The sequence below is a fragment of the Pelophylax lessonae genome, assembly GCF_965119305.1.
Source record: "Pelophylax lessonae genome assembly, chromosome: 4".
NCBI classification, from domain to species: Eukaryota; Metazoa; Chordata; class Amphibia; order Anura; family Ranidae; genus Pelophylax; species Pelophylax lessonae.
Genome location: NC_138771.1, coordinates 566819418 through 566837099, shown reverse-complemented (window position 1 = coordinate 566837099; position 17682 = coordinate 566819418). Strand labels below are relative to the sequence as shown.

The 17682-nt window shown below is 51.9% G+C and overlaps 1 protein-coding gene across 1 annotated transcript in view; it reads right to left on the bottom strand.

The window, feature by feature from the left end:
* The window catches only part of PIWIL2 (piwi like RNA-mediated gene silencing 2), a 727256-nt gene that overhangs the window by 611029 nt on the left and 98545 nt on the right, over positions 1 to 17682 (bottom strand). The window lies entirely within an intron of this gene.

Sequence of the window (17682 nt, the reverse complement as noted above, 5' to 3'; positions counted from 1 at the left end):
GGATCTGATCCACCATATCCAGGGTCGCCGCCGAGGCCGAATCGGCCACTAGGACGCGCCTAAGCATCTGCGTCCAACTTGCGATCGCCTGGGCCGCCATGAGAGAAGCAAACAGAGCCTTAAGCATAGAACCCGTAACAGAATAAGTATGACGGGCAAGAGGCTCCAGTCTCCTATCCGTGGCATCACGGAAAACAGGGGATCCCTCTGCAGGGATCGCAGTGGCTTTGTTCAAAACCGCAATAGCATGATCCACTGGCGGAGGCACACACCACCGTTCATCAGTGGCAGGCGAGAAAGGATAACGCAGCTTAAATTTACTTGGTACCGCAAAAGGCTTGCGCAAATCGCGCCATTGGTCCTTAACAGCGCGCTGAAAATCAGCATTGCAGGGAAAAACCTGCGGCGTCCTGCGTTTTCTCTGCGTCCCATAAGCCGCCAAGGCAGCTGGGGGACACACCTCGTCCTGCAAACGTAGCGTCTGCTTAATGGAAGCAATCAACTCATCCATGATTGCAAGCTCTTCAGGCGAGCCAGGGGGATAATTACCAACCCCCTCAACTTCAGCCTCTACCTCAGACCCCACTAGATCAAGAGAGGAGCGGGACCCCGATAGGGGGGTCCCCGCCAGAACAGCCCCATCACCTTCACCCTCAGAATCAGAGGACAGAGCAACTCTGGGCCGTTTAGTAGATTGAGCAGCCACCAGCATTTGCACCTGTGCAGCAAGGCCAGCCACAATAGTGGCTAAATCCCCCCCTGGGGGGGAAACAGCGGTCCCCTGGCTTTCCACCAATACTGTGGGAAACTTGCCCTCCTGAGAATCCATTGCCCCTGTATGCCAGACAACCAAGGGTTAACTGCCCCCTTACAGCAAGCGCGGCAAGCGCAGCCCACCGCACCACACTCAGGCACAATGAGACCCCCACAGGGAATATACAGACTGAATACAGGCAATGGAACACAGGAATAGAAGGATAAAACCTGAGGAGACTCCGCTGCTGCTGCTGCCTCGATCGGTGCTTCCAGGAGAGAGGAAATGATGCTGCCAGGGCGCTCTATGTAAGCCCATGGAGGCTACAAGAAAATGGCCGCCGTGCATGTAAACCATGCGGCCGGAGCGGGCGCCGGTAAAATGGCGTCGTTTGGCGCCGAAATCGCCGCTCCACAGTGCATAACATCACACACAATATTATCCCATTATAGGGATACATGTTAGATCGCCGCAGCGATCGCTGTATATGCCCCAACATGCCATTAAAAACATGCCCCACAGCACACAGCTCCTCACACTGCCCAGCCTGACATACTCAGTGTCATACAGCTCCCCCCCCCCTTGCAGCCCACAGCATGCAGCCGAGAGATAGGGAGACAAGCAGTGTGATTAAAGGCAGGTTACACAGTCCCAGACTGAGACCCCCCCCAGACAGACAGGTCCCCACATAGATACACTTACCTCACATGGCGTGGGGAACCCGCACAGGCGAACAAGCCGCTGCACATGAGGCAGGGAGAGTCGCAATTCAAGACGCACACAATGGCGGTTCAGAAACCGCACAGCGTCCGGTGAGGTAGCCACCACACCAATCATCCCTGCACCGAACAGGGATGGGTCGTTCACCGTGCCAGGAGCGTTACCTGGCTGAACGCTCGATGACAGACTGGGAAGCCACTGACCCACGACCTGCGACCAGGGGGATCAGCCCGAGACCCAGTCCGCATGATCCTCTTCGTCCGAAGAACTAACTAATGCTGACAAAAATAACAGCTAAGTAAAGGTAGAGAGAAAACTCAAACAAAATATCAAAAAGAAGAAAGAGTCTGGGACAAAAAGTCCCAGCACAGAGAGAGCCAGCCACTCCTGACAAGCTAGACATTAAAACTGAGATATGGTTGCAGGAAGTAGGAGGGTATTGACTGAGGGGACCACCCCTTGAGGGTGGGATATGTTAAAGCTTTATTGTTAACATATTCTGTTGCCTAGCTACTCCTTCGGAGCAAAGTCTAATACCCCATATGTGACGAATATGAAGAGGCGGCGACTGTCGGAGGACGTAAGAGAAATTCCGTTTTCTCTTACGTCCTCCGACAGTCGCCGCCTCTTCATATTCGTCACAATGGGGACGTCCCAAAGCAGTGCAAACATGAGGGGGTGGGAAACACAGCCGCGCCGTAAGGCAACGCAGTCTCCACATCAAAGAAAGGAACCTTACCAAAGGAAGGACACCAGCTGGGCAACATGAAAAAAACAAAGGACCCTAAGGAACTGCCGCACTAAGAACCTTGCGGCCAAAGGAAGCATCTGCCGATGCCTGAACATCTACTCTGTAGAATTTTGTGAAAGTGTGTACAGTCGACCAGGTCGCCGCCTTACACACCTGGGCCACAGAAGCCCCATGACGACAGGCCCAAGACGTACTCAGACATCTAGTAGAGTGCGCCTTCACAGGCACAGGAGGAACTTTTCCCTGCAAAGCATATGCCTGTTCAATGGTCTGTCTGATCCATTTGGCGATGGTAGAAGCCGACGCCGCCATACCCTTCCGAGGACCCTCCAGAAGGATAAACAAAGAATCCGTCTTGCGAAAAGACTCAGTCGATTTAAGGTAAACCCTTATCGCCCGAACAACATCCAAAGAGTGCAACCTCACCTCCTTCGGATGTTTAGGCTTCGCGCACAGCGAAGGTAAGACAATATCCTCATTGAGATGGAATGCCGAAACTCGCTTCGGAAGAAAAGAAGGATTAGCTCGCAAGACCACCTTATCCAAGTGAATGACCAGATACGGAGACTTGCAGGACAAAGCCGCCAGCTCCGACACTCTGCGAGCCGAAGTGATCGCCACCAAAAAGGCAACCTTTTTGGACAACATGGACAACGAGATCTCCCTGATCTGTTCAAAAGGAGCACGTTGTAACACAGATAGAACGAGATTCAAGTCCCAAGGAGGCAGAGGTTCCCTCCTAGGAGGGACCAGATGCCGCACTCCTTGAACAAAAGTGGCAACCAAGGAGTTAGAAGCCACAGGACGTTGAAAAAGAACGGCCAGCGCAGACACCTGACCCTTGACCGTAGCCAGCGCCAAACGCTGGTCGACACCCGTTTGAAGGAAGAACAACACTCGAGAAACCGAGTACGTGCGAGGTGGAAAACCCCTGGACTCACACCAGGCAAAATAGGCCTTCCAAGTACGGTAATAGACCTTCCCTGAGGAAGGTTTCCTCGCGTTGATCAAAGTGTGAATGACCTCAGGGGAGAGACCCCTATCCTTCAGGACCTCGGTCTCAACAGCCAGGCCGTCAAAGCCAGCGACTGTAAAGCAGGATGGAATATCGGGCCCTGAGACAGGAGATCGTCTTGAAGAGGTAGACGCCATGGGGCGTCGACCGCCAGATTCACGAGGCCTGCGTACCAGGACCGGCGAGGCCAGTCCGGTGCCACAAGAATCACTGTGCTGCGTTCCGAGTGAAACCTGCTGAGGAACCTAGACAGCAATTGAATCGGTGGAAACGCATACATCAGTCTGTACTGATGCCACGGGGCCACCAACGCGTCTGATGCGTCTGCCCGAGGGTCGCGCGTCCTCGCCACGAACCTTCTCACCTTGTTGTTCAGACGAGACGCGAACAGGTCCACATCTGGAAGACCCCACTTCGCGCACAACATCTGGAAGACAGCCGGGTGGAGAGACCATTCCCCCTGATCCAGGGTCTGGCGACTCAGATAGTCCGCCTGCCAGTTCTCCACCCCCGGAATGTGAACTGCCGTTATCGCCGGGACATGAGTCTCGGCCCAGGACAGAATGTCGGCCACTTCCCGAGCCGCTCGGGCACTCCTGGTGCCCCCTTGGTGGTTGATGTAGGCCACCGCCGTGGCATTGTCCGTCTGCACCCGAACCGAACAGCCCTGCAGCCGGTCTGTCCAGCGACGAAGGTAGAGATTTATCGCACGCAATTCCAGAATGTTGATCAGAAGGGAGGACTCCCCCTCCGACCAAGTTCCCTGGGCGGACAGAACGCCCAGAACACCACCCCAGCCCGACAGGCTGGCATCCGTGGTGACCACTGTCCATGAGATAGGACGAAAGGACTTGCCCCCCGATATCATCGGGGACTGGAGCCACCACAGAAGATCCCTTCTGGTGCGAAGGCTCAACGAAATTAGAAGACCCAGAGATTGGGGTCGCCCGTCCCACTTGGACAGGATCTCCACTTGGAAACCCCCCGTGTGAAGCTGGGCGAAGGGAATCGCCTCGAAAGCCGAGACCATCAATCCCAGACATCTCATGCACGTCCGGAGGGACGAGCACGGACTGTCCCTGAGGGACCTGACTTCCTCCTGAAGAGTCCTGAGCTTGTCTTCCGGCAGGAAGACCTTCGCCTGGATCGAGTCCAGGATCATTCCCAGGTAGGGAAGACGAACCGACAGACTCAGCATCGACTTTGGAAAATTTATCGTCCAACCAAACTCCTGCAGAGTTTGCATCGTGACGGACAGGTCCTTTTCCAGACCCTGGCTGGACGCAGACCGAACCAGAATGTCATCCAGATACCCCAGGACAGAGATGCCCTGAGCTCTCAACAAAGCCAGAACGGGTGCAAGCACCTTGGTGAAAACCCGAGGAGCCGAGGCGAGACCAAAAGGCAACGCCACGAATTGGTAATGATCCTCCGCAATGGCGAATCGAAGGAACCTCTGGTGACCCTCGAAAATCGGGATGTGAAGGTACGCATCCTTCAGATCGATGGAGGCCATGAATTCCCCCGGAACCAGGGCAGCCACCACCGACCGCAGGGATTCCATGCGGAACTTGCGAACCCGCACAAAGCGGTTCAAAGCCTTTAAGTCCAGAATTGGACGAACCTTGCCCTCCTTTCTGGGCACAGTGAACAGATTGGAATAAAACCCCCGAAATCTGTCCCGATGAGGCACCGGAACCACCACTCCCTGAGCCCTCAGGTCCCGCACCGCTAAGTGCAGGGCCCGCAAACGCTCCGGAGACAGTTGAATATTTGAGGGAAAGAATCTGCTCTCCAGCCGAGAGAGAAACTCGATCTTGTAGCCAGATCAAACGATTTCCTGAACCCACCGGTCCCGCACGCGGGCCAGCCAGGGCTGAAGAAAACCGAGCAAGCGTCCCCCCACCCCAGAACTGGGTGAGGGCACCCCTTCAGGCCGCACTGTTATGGGCAGCGGGTCCGGACTGACCGGACTTCTGTTTACCAGACCACGGCTTCTTTTGGGAGCCTTGACCCTTGAACGGTTTGCCCTTGTAGTGCGACCGAAAGGCACGAAAGGACCCCTGAGGAGGCCGAAAATTAGTATGCTTCTTACCAGGAGCCCCCTTAGCCTTGGGGAAGTGGGGCAAGAGCGTGCTCTTACCGCCCGTGATCCCCTTTAGCAACGTATCCAAGGACTCCCCAAAAAGGCGAGATCCATCATAAGGCAGATTGGCTAAGGTCTTGCGCGAAGATTGGTCCACCGACCAACACTTCAACCAAACCAGGCGGCGAGACAACACCGCCACGCTTTGTACACGTGCAGCCAACGGCACTAAGTCCAAGTCCGCATCACACAGGTACATGACACCCTGATGGATTTGATCCACCATATCCAATGTCGCCGGCGAGGCCGAATCAGCCACTAGGACGCGCCTAAGCACCTGCGTCCAATTTGCGACAGCCTGGGCTGCCATAAGAGAGGCAAACCGAGCTTTAAGCATCGAACCCGTAACAGAATAAGTATGACGGGCAAGAGACTCCATTCTCCTATCCGTGGCATCTCGGAACACCGGGGTATCCTCTGCAGGAATCGCAGTGGATTTGTTCAAAACCGCAATTGCGTGATCCACCGGGGGTGGCACACACCACCGTTCATCAGTGGCAGGCGTGAAAGGATAATGCAGCCTGAACCTACTTGGCACAGCAAAAGGTTTGCGTAAATTGCGCCATTGTTCTTAACAGCGCGCTGAAATCATCAGTGCAGGGAAAGACCTGCGATGTCTTGCGTCTTTTCTGCGTCCCATAAGCCGCCAAGGCAGCGGGAGGACACAGTTCATCCTGCAAACGCAGCTTTTTTTTTATAGAAGCAACCAATTCATCCATGATTGCAAGCTCTTCAGGCGAGCCAGGGGGAGAATTATCAACCCCTTCAACCTCAGCCTCCACCTCGGACCCCACGAGATCCAGGGAGGAACGGAACCCTGATAAGGAGACCCCAGCCATAGCAGCCCCATCACCTTCACCCTCAGAATCAGAGGAAATAGAAACCCTGGGTCTTTTAATGGATTGAGCAGCCACCAGCATCTGCACCTGAGCAGCAAGGTTAGCCACCACTTTGGCTAAATCCCCCCCTGGGGGGGAAACAGCAGTCCCCTGGCTTCCCACCAAGGTGGCAGGAAATTTGCCCTCCTGAGAATCCATTTGCCCCAAAAAAATATGCCGGAGAATAAAGGGTTAACTGCCCCTTTAAAAAGCGCGGCGAGCGCAGCCCACCGCACACACACACTAGCACAATGAGACCCCCACAGAGATAAAACTGAACACAGGCAATGGATATAGGAAGAAACAGAAGGATAAAACCTGAGGAGACCCCTGCTGCTGCTGCCTCGATCGGTGCACCCAGGAAAGAGGAAGTGATGAAATCAGGGCGCTCTATTAAAGCCTATGGAAGGCTACAAGAAAATGGCCGCCCGCAGTGAAAACATGCGGCTGGAGCGAGCGCAGGCAAAATGGCGCCGTTTGGTGCCGAAACAGCCGCTCCCCCACTACTGTGATGCAGATAACACCACCCATGTAAAAAAACATGGCGGATCGCCGCAGCGATCGCTGTATCGTGCCCCAAACATGACAAAAACATGCCCCACAGCACACAGCCCTTCACACTGTACACAGGCTGACACAGACAGTGCCACACAGCCCCCCCCCCCCCTGCAGCCCACAGCATGCAGCCAGAGCGATAGGGAGACAAACAGTGTGAACAGAGGCAGGTTACACAGTCCCAGACTGACACCCCCCCCCCCCCCCCCCCCCGACAGACAGGTCCCCACATAGATACCTCTTAATGGCGTGGGGAACCCGCACAGGCGAACAAGCCGCTGCACATGAGGCAGGGAGAGTCGCATCCAGGACGCACAAAATCGGGGTTAAGAAAGCGCACAGCGTCCAGTGAGGTAGCCACCTCACCAATCATCCCTGCACCGAACAGGGATGGGTCGTTCACTGCGCCAGGAGCGTTACCTGGCTGAACGCTCGACGGCAGGCTGGGAAGCCACTGACCCACGACCTGCGACCAGGGGGATCAGCCCGAGACCCAGCCCGCACGAATCCTCTTCATCAGAAGAACTAACTAACGCTGACAAAAAGAACAGCTAAGTAAAGAGAGAGAAAAAACTCAAACAAAAAATCAAAAAAGAAGAGAAAGGCTGAGGCAAAAAGCCCCAGCATAGAGAGATCCAGCTACTCCTGACAAGCTAGACATTGAAACTGAGATATGGTTGCAGGAAGTAGGAGGGTATTGACTGAGGGGACCACCCCCTGTGGGTGGGATATGTTAAAAGCTTTAATGTTAACATTTTGTTGCCTAGTCACTCCTTCGGAGCAAAGTCTAATACCACCATTGTGACGAATATGAAGAGGCGGCGACTGTCGGAGGACGTAAGAGAAAACCGTATTAGCTGAGAAAGAGGGCCTACGTCTAGGACGAGGTTCCTTGCCTTTAGTTGCCTGCTTTAGAAAAGTACTCTTCCCCCATGTAAGAACTTTAATCATGTCATCCAGGGTGGCTCCAAGATGGTGATCTCCTTCCTTGTAAAGGTATTTTTTGAAGTCTGATCCGCAGACCAGCACTTACATAGTTACATTCGTAACGTTTACGTTCGTAAAGTTGAAAAAAAGACAAGTCCATCTGGCTCAACCAGTAAAAAACTGCAAAGAAAACCCAACCTTACAATCCTACGTACACAATCCTATACCCGCAGTTGTTCTAGAGAAAGACGAAAAACCCCAGAAAAGCATGATCCAATTTGCTACAGCAGGGGAAAAAAATTCCTTCCTGATCCTACGAGAGGCAATCGGATATTCCCTGGATCAACTTTACCTATAAATATTAGTACCCATTTATATTATGTACATCTAGGAAAGAATCCAGGCCATTATCTATCTAGTGAGCTAGCCAGAAACACCTCAGGAGGGAGTCTATTTCACATTTTTAGAGCTCTTACAGTGAAGAAAACTTTCCGTATATGGAGACTAAATCTGTTTTCCTCCAGACATAAAGAGGGCCTCCTTGTCCCCTGTGTTGGCCTTAAAGTGAATAACTCAACACCAAGTTCACTATATGCACCCCTTATGTAGTTATACATGTTGATCATATCCCCCCTTAATCTCCTCTTCTCAAGAGAGAATAAATTCAGTTTCTCTAATCTTTCCTCATAGCTGAGCGCCTCCATGCCTCTTATGAGTTTGGTTGCCCTTCTCTGCATTTTCTCCAGTTCCCTGATATCCTTTTTGAGAACTGGTGCCCAAAACTGAACTGCATATTCCAGATGAGGTCTTACTATTGATTTGTACAGGGGCAAAATTATATCACTCTCTCTGCAGTCCATACCTCTGGGAATGCAAGAAAGGACTTTGCTTGTTTTGGAACCTGCAGCTTGGCATTGCATGCTATTATTAAACTTAGACTGGATACACACAATACAATTATCTTTAGATTTTTTTCCTTATAATGTATCAAAACCATATAATACGGGGGTCAAACCTAAACACTTTCAATTTGTATGCAATCAGGCAGGCCCTTGCACTACATAGTTGATGGTAAATCTAAAGGAAATCAAACAACACAAGTTTTATAGTGTGTATCCAGCATTAGCATCTACCAGAACACCCAGATCCTTCTCCGCTTCGGATTCCCCCATTTCTACTCCCCCTAGTATATATGATGCATGCATATTCTTAGCCCCCAAGTGCATAACTTTACATTTAACAACATTAAACCTCATTTGCTACATAGTTGCCCAATGAAACAGTGCATTGAGGTTGGCTTGTACGCTGGAGACATCCTGTAAAGAAGGTATTCAACTGCAAAGCTTGGTGTCATCTGCAAAGACTGAAATGGTACTTTTAATCCCAGACCCCATATCATTTATACAGATATTAAAAAGTAAGGGTCCCAACACTGAATCTTGGGGTACACCCATGATAACCTTAGAACATTCAAAGTAAGAATCATTAACCACTACTCTCTGAATTATTTTAGCCAAGCTTCTATCCATTTAAAAACTGATCTTTCCAACCCTGTAGAGTGTAGACTTTACCTTACACATTAGCCGTGAGTGGGAAACTGTGTCAAACACTTTTGCAAAATCCAACTATACTATATCCACAGCCACCCCTCTCCTCTGTTCAAAGGTTTACTTACCACCTCATAAAAAAAAAAAAGAAAATTAGGTTTGTTTCACAACTTCTGTCTCATGAATCTATGCTGTCTGTTGCTTAAAATTGTTTTTCCCCAGCAAGAACTCCTCTATGTGGTCTTTTTATTAAACTCTCCAGTATCTTCCTGACTATAGAATTTAAACTAACAGGTCTATAGTTACTTGGCAAAGACTTTGATAACTTTTTAAATATAGGCACTTGAGCCAAAACACACGCCGAAGTACCACTGCCAAAACATAGACGCGAGTCATCAGAGGAGCCGCATCCAAAGATGCATCATAGATAAACTGCAGCCCCTGGACCAGCTGGTCTGCCAGCTCAGCAATGACAGGGGGGAGCTGTCCCCCTCCAGGTCACAGCGTCCCATTTTGTATTTTATGGCCGACATCCTCCCACAACACCCCGAGTATCTAGAGGCTGTATGAGGAGATCTGGATATCGATCATACATATCAGTATAACATCATCCCTGCTGATTTTTACCACTATCTGGTAAGGGTATTTTGTGTTGCTTCTGATCACACACTGTTTGCATGGTTGGGACCCCCTGCGGATCTTATATGAGCTTTTTTTACACATCACTCTGGTAAGCTGCTCTCCTATCGGGTGAGGTGCCTGGATCTCTCATTCAAGCTGTCAATTTTTTCTTACTTTTGGTAAGCAGTACCATGTAGGTCTGTTTTGGTGGTGGAATTCTCATCTATTTCACTTATATATATTTTCACTCTCATATGAGCACTTTAATTACCTGGAGTTTTGGTGCTTCAATTCTATAGAGAGTTTTTTTTGTATTTGTTGTTTGGTTTTACGCTATGGCGATATTTTTTACTCTACATACAACCATCAAATTGAGGGGATCTGTGTTGAGGCTGTGAAGTTTATCGTGTCCAAGTCCTCGGAAACATCTGGATTCGTTGTTATTTGGCACAAATTTTATGTTTCTGGTAAGCGTTCCATCTACACGGTCACCCCCATTTACGTTGTCAATTTCTGGATTGATTTATGGACTTTTGATTGGACTAAATATTTTAGTTTAATTTTTCACTCATTTTTCACTTTTTGGTATATTTCATTTATATGATTGATTATTTTTAGCGCAACTTATTTATACTACTACTACCACAGCGTAAGAGCTTAGCCCACTAGGTCATATTTTGCGGCACTAGGGAAATTGTGAATACCGCCTCATTGCAGAACCAGCAAGAGTGTACAAATGGCGGGCCCCAGCCTCTGCCTTCCGGTCAGCCATATCCTTAAAGGCCGAGGACTCTTTAACCAGAATCATGGTTACCTTGTTAGTTCTGGAAACAGGAGGGGTAACACCTAGTAAAGCGCATAGGGGCCCCACAGGGAGGCTTTGGATGTCCCCACTCTTTAGTGACAATTCTGTCAAAATAGGAAGGGAAAGGAAACACTTTGTCGCTCTGGATGACTTGTGAGTGCCAAAGGGTACCTGCACCTCCATCACAGCTTCATCTGCGTCCTCCACCTTCAGGGTCTCAAGCACAGATACAATCAGTACATCAACCAGCCCCTTTTTGTGCACAGTCGCAGACATGGAGGAAGCATCCTCACTATCAGAGGACTCAAGGCGCGTGGTTGCAGACCCAGCAGGGTGACCCACGGCTGCGGCAGCTGAATCGGATTAGGGATCTGATGAAACGGATGAGACAAGGGAAGGCAGGGAGTGCATTTTGCTAGCCTGTTGCCCGCAAGCCACCTCCACCCGGGACACAAGGGACTCTAAAACTGCCGTCAGCGCATGGATGGATGGTTGGGACTCGGAGGGCCCCGCGGCCTAAGAGAAGGGATCAGGAGGGGAATTGTGCTCCAAAGACAACCCACATTGCACCAAAGCACCAGCGATCCTCAGCAGAGAGGGAGAGGTCCCCACCAGACTCACCACCCGCAGAGAAAAGCACCTGCAACCAGCAGGATAATCTACACTACACGTGCGGTGATCAGGTAGTAAAATGATCCAGGAGTCAGCACCAGGGGATGAGGAGGGGCTCCCACCGCCAAAACCGCCACCCACAGAGCTCCACTGTCATGGCTGCCGCTATTTTCAATGTCAAAACAAAGCAAAATTGCCGCCAGACTACACAAACATTGCCGCCGTGCTGGCTAGACTGGTGTGACAACTGGATCTGGTTATCCAGCCTGCTGCCCAGTCCAGGGGTTGATTGCAGAAGTCACAGGAAAAATACAGGAGGAAAAAATTCCCTATCCAAAAAATGTTGCCAAGACCAAAGATTCCCAGCAAGGAAGTAGGTCCTTACTCCTGACTAGGCAGATAGTAATGGCTATAGCAGAGAGAGGAGTATACCCCCCTGTGACTGCCCATGGGTGTAGTCAGAATTTGTTTCTGCCTAGTGTCCTACTCCTGTAGGGGGCAATATAACCCAATGGTTATGAATACCAAGAGCTGTGTCCGTCAATGAACGAAAGAGAAAATGGAATTTTTGCAAAATCTTACCGTAAAATTCCTTTCTCTAAGTCCTCCGACAGTCGCCGCCCCTTCATAATCTTCACCAATGGGTAATTGACCTTTGCTCCACAGGAGCAGCTAGGCAACAAGATTTGTTAATATCAAAGCTTTTAGCATATCACACCCCTAAGGGGCGGTCCCCTCAGTCAATACCTCCCTGCTTCCAGCATTCTCAACTCAGTTTCAGTAGCATAGAAGTAGAGTACATAAACAAACCCCAAAAAGGGGCGGGGGCGGCGACTGTCGGAGGACTCAGAAAAAGGAATTTTACGGTAAGATTTTACAAAAATTCAGTTTTCTCTTACATCCTCCGACAGTCGCCGCCCCTTCATAATCTTCACCAATGGGACGTCCCAGAGCAGTGTAGACATGAGGGGTGGGAAAAAAACGCAGCCGCGCATAAAGCAACGCAGTACCCACATCAGAGAAAGGAACCTTACCAAAGTAAGAGAACCAACCTGGCAACAGGAAAACGTGCTCAACAGAGGCAAGAACCCAGGAAGAACAAGTAACCCAGGGGTAAAAACACCCCAACAGCCAAGAACTTTACGGCCAAAGGAAGCATCTGCCGATGCCTGAACATCCACTTTGTAAAATTTGGAGAAGGTGTGAACGGACGACCAAGTCGCCGCCTTACACACCTGGGCCACAGAAGCCTGATGACGATAGGCCCAAGACGTACTCAGAGATCTGGTAGAGTGCGCCTTCACAGGGAAAGGAGGAACCTTCCCCCTCAAAGCATAGGCTTGCACAATATGTCTGTCTGATCCATTTGGCGATGGTAGCAGCCGACGCCGCCATGCCCTTCCGAGGTCCCTCTGGAAGGACGAATAGGGAATCTGACTTGCGAAAGGACTTAGTCGATGACAGGTAAACCCTGATCGCCCGAACAACATCCAAGGCATGCAAAGCCACCTCCTTCGGATGCTTAGGCTTCGCGCAAAGCGAAGGCAAGACAATGTCCTCATTCAGGTGAAATTCCGAGATCCTCTTCGGAAGAAAGGAAGGGTTAGGTCGCAAGACCACCTTATCCAAGTGAATCACCAAGTAGGGAGAGCTGCAGGACAAAGCCGCCAGCTCCGACACCCTACGAGCCGAAGTTATAGCCACCAAAAAGGCAACCTTTTTGGACAACAGAGACAACGAGATCTCCCTGATCTTTTCCAAAGGAGCATTTTGCAACACGCACAGAACAAGGTTCAAGTCCCATGGAGGCAAAGGCTCCCTCCTAGGAGGGGCCAAGTGTCGCACCCCCTGAACAAAAGTGCGAATCAACGAATTAGACGCCACTGGGCGCTGAAAAAGAACGGCCAGCGCAGAAATCTGACCCTTAATCGTGGCCAGCGCCAAACGCTGGTCCACTCCAGTTTGGAGGAAAGCCAACACTCTCGACACAGAGTATGAGCGCGGAGAAAACCCCCTGGACTCACACCAAGCGAAGTACGCTTTCCAAGTACGGTAGTATATCTTACCGGAAGAAGCTTTTCTAGCCTTAATCAAAGTAGGGACGACCTCAGGGGAGAGACCCCTATCCCTCAGGACCTGGCTCTCAACAGCCATGCCGTCAAAGCCAGCGACTGTAAAGTAGGATGGAATATCGGTCCCTGCGACAGAAGGTCTTCCCGAAGCGGCAAACGCCACGGAGAGTCGACTGCCAGATTTACGAGGTCTGCGTACCAAGACCGGCGAGGCCAGTCTGGTGCCACCAGAATCACCGTATGCGGTTCCGAGGTTAACCTGCGAAGGAAACTGGACAACAATTGAATCGGAGGGAAGGCATACATCAGGCGATACTAATGCCAGGGCGCCACCAACGCGTCCGGGGCATCCGCCCGCGGATCGCGCGTCCTTGCCACGAACCTTTCCACCTTGTTGTTCAGACGAGACGTGAACAGGTCCACATCCGGAAGACCCCACTTCGCGCACAACTTCTGGAAGACATCCGGGTGAAGGGACCACTCTCCCTGGTCCAGGGTCTGGCGACTCAGATAGTCCGCCTGCCAGTTCTCCACCCCCGGAATGTGCACAGCCGTTATCGCTGGGACGTGCGTCTCGGCCCACGACAGAATGTCGTTTACTTCCCGAGCCGCACGGGCACTCCTGGTGCCCCCTTGATGGTTGATGTAGGCCACCGCTGTGGCATTGTCCGTCTGAACCCGAACCGGACGGCCCTGCAGCCGTTCCGACCAATGCAGAAGGCAAAGTTTTATCGCTAACAATTCCAGAATGTTGATCGGAAGGAAGGATTCCTCCTTCGACCAAGTTCCCTGGGCGGACAGAACGCCCAGAACACCACCCCAGTCCGACAGGCTGGCATCCGTGGTGATCACTGTCCACAACAAAGGACGAAAGGACTTGCCCCCCGACACCGCCGGGGACTGGAGCCACCACAAAAGACCCCTTCGGGTGTGACGGCTCAACGAAATCCGCAGATCCAGAGATTGCGGACGCCCGTCCCACTTGGCCAGGATCTCCGCCTGAAGACTCCGCGTGTGAAACTGGGTGAAGGGAATCGCCTTGAAAGCCGAGACCATCAATCCCAGACACCTCATACATGTCCGGAGGGACGAGCACTGAGTGTCCCTGAGGGACCTGACCTCGTCCTGAAGTGTCCGGAGCTTGTCTTCCGGCAGGAAGACCTTCGCTTGAACAGAGTCCAGGATCATCCCCAGGTAGGGAAGACGAACCGACGGACACAACATTGATTTTGGAAAATTTATCGTCCAACCGAACTCCTGCAGAGTCTGCATCGTGGTGGACAGGTCGTTCACCAGGCCCTGACTGGTCGCAGACCGAAGCAAGATATCGTCCAGATACCCCAAGACAGAGATGCCCTGGGCTCTCAATAAAGCCAGGACCGGCGCAAGCACCTTGGTGAAGACCCGCGGAGCCGAAGCGAGACCGAAGGGTAACGCCACAAATTGGTAATGATCCTCCGCAATGGCGAATCAAAGGTACCTCTGGTGACCCTCGAAAATGGGGATGTGAAGGTACGCATCCTTCAGGTCGATGGAGGCCATGAGTTCCCCCGGAACCAGGGCAGCCACCACCGAGCGCAGGGATTCCATGTGGAACTTGCGAACCCGCACAAAGCGGTTCAGAGCTTTCAAGTCCAGAATCGGACGTACCTTGCCCTCCTTTCTGGGCACAGTGAACAGGTTGGAGTAGAACCCCCGAAATCTGTCCCGATGAGGCACCGGAACTACCACTCCCTGGGCCCGAGACTGAGCTGAGACAGCTAAAGATTTGAGGGTGAAAATCTGCTCGCCGGCCGAGAGAGAAACTCGATCTTGTATCCAGATCGAACGATTTCCTGAACCCACCTGTCCCGAATGCGGACCAGCCAGGGTTGAAGAAAACCGAGCAAACGTCCCCCCACCCCAGAACCGGGTAAGGGCGCCCCTTCAGGCCGAATTGGTATGGGCAGCGGACCCGGACTGGCCGGACTTCTGCTTACCTGCCCACGGCTTCTTCTGGGAGCCTTGGCCCTTGAAGGACTTGCCCTTGTATTGCGACCGAAAGGCACGAAAGGACCCCTGAGAGGGCCTAAACGAGGTATTCTTCTTACCGCAAACCGACTTATTCTTGCGAGTGTGGGGTAAGAGAGTGCTCTTACCCCCGGAAATTCCCTTTATCAGAGTATCCAAAGACTCGCCAAAAAGGCGAGATCCCGCGTAGGGAAGATTAGCTAGAGTCTTGCGAGAGGATTGGTCAACCGACCAACATTTCGGCCATATCAGGCGACGGTTCAACACCGCTACACTGGAGAGGCGTGCAGCCAAAGGCACCAAATCCAAGTCAGCATCGCACAAATACATGACACCCTGATGAATTTGATCTACCATAGCCAATGTTGTCGGTGGAGCAGAGTCAGCCACCAGGGTGCGCCTGAGCACCTGCGTCCAATCCGCAATAGCTTGGGCTGCCATAATGGAAGCAAAAATAGGCTTCAGCATAGAACCAGCAACCGTATAAGCATGACGGGCCAGAGACTCCAATCTCCTGTCCGTAGGGTCCCGGAACACCGGGGTATCCTCAGCAGGAATCGCAGTAGATTTATTCAAAACTGCCACCGCGTGATCCACCTGAGGCGGCACACACCAACGCTCATCAGTGGTGGGTGTAAATGGATAAAGCAGCTTGAACTTACTTGGCACAGTAAAGGGCTTCTTTAAATTACGCCATTGCTCATCAACAGCGCGCTGAAATTCCGCAGGGCAGGGAAAAGCCTGCGCTGTTTTGCGTTTCCTTTACGTCCCATAAGAGGACATCAAAGCAGGAGGACTTGGTTCATCCTGCAGACGCAGTGTTTCCTTGATAGAAGTAATCAACTCATCCATGAGTGCAAGCTCTTCAGGCGAGACAGGGGGAGAAGTATCAACTCCTTCTACCTCAGCCTCCCCCTCAGACCCCACAAGGTCCAGAGATGAACGAGACCCTGAGAAGGGCACTCCAGCCATAGCAGCCCCATCGCCCTCTGAATCAGAGGAAATAGATAACCTGGGCCGTTTTGCGGGATCGATCAGCCATTAGCATCTGCACCTGAGAAGCCACGTTCGCTACAACAGCAGCCAGATCAGCCCCCTCGGGGGATGCAGCAGCCCCTTGGCCCCCCACCAGGGTGGGAGGAAACTTGCAATCCTGAGAATCCATGCCCCAGTATCAACTGAAATAAAGGACTGCCCCTTTAAGACCGCGGCGAGCGCAGCCCACCGCACACTACTGGATGCACCGACCCCCGCAGGGATAAGGAGCACTGAGCAAGGAGATACAGGATAAGGAAGGTAAAAACCTGGAGAGACCACACAGCTGCTGCCACCGATCGCTGTTCCAGTGAAAAAGGAAGTGATGCAATGACTGACCGCCCTATATAGCCTATGAAGGCTTCACAAACATGGCCGCTCGGCTGAGGAAATGTAGGCAATAAGAAAATGGTGCCGACATGTGCTTGTAGGAGCGATCGCCGCCAAAATGGCGGCGTTTGGCGCCAAAACACCGCGCTGTACCACACACAGGGCCGTTCACCACAGTTTGCCGAAAAAAATGGCGGGCCGCATTAGCGGTCGCCGCACAGCATGTCTGAGCCCAGTCTGCCCCATACATCTCACACAGCAGAGCGGGAGAGCCCCCCCCCCCCCCTGCAGCCCACAGAAAGGCAGCTATCACAGGAATCTGAGAGGGAGCTCAGCACTTACACAGGCGGGTCACACAGTCACAGACTGACACCCAAACAGACAGGTCCCCACATAGAAAAACACTTACCATTCCGGATGGCGTGGGGAGCCTTCTCTAACGACCAAACCGCTGTACTGAGGACAGGGAGTGTCGCAGCCAGGACGCAGTGGACTGCGGTGCGAAACCGCAAATGGCGTCCGGTGAGGTAGCCACCTCACAGGCAGCATCCCTGCAGCGAACAGGGATGGGTCGTTCAATATGCCAGGGAAACCTGAGCTGAACGCTCGATGGCAGGCTGGGGAAACCCCTGGCTCTCAGCCCTGGGATCCAGGGTGGCCAGTCCCGAGACCCAGCTCCGCATGATCATCTTCATCCGAAGAAAACTAAAACTAATGCTGAGAAAAAAAACAGCTAAGTAAAAGAAAGAGAAAAATACTTGAAATAAAATCAAAAAGAGGATAGAAGGCTGAGACTGAAAGCCCCAGCACAGGAACAGCCAGCTACTCCTAAGCTAGGCAATTGAAAACTGAGTTGAGAATGCTAGAAGCAGGGAGGTATTGACTGAGGGGACCGCCCCTTAGG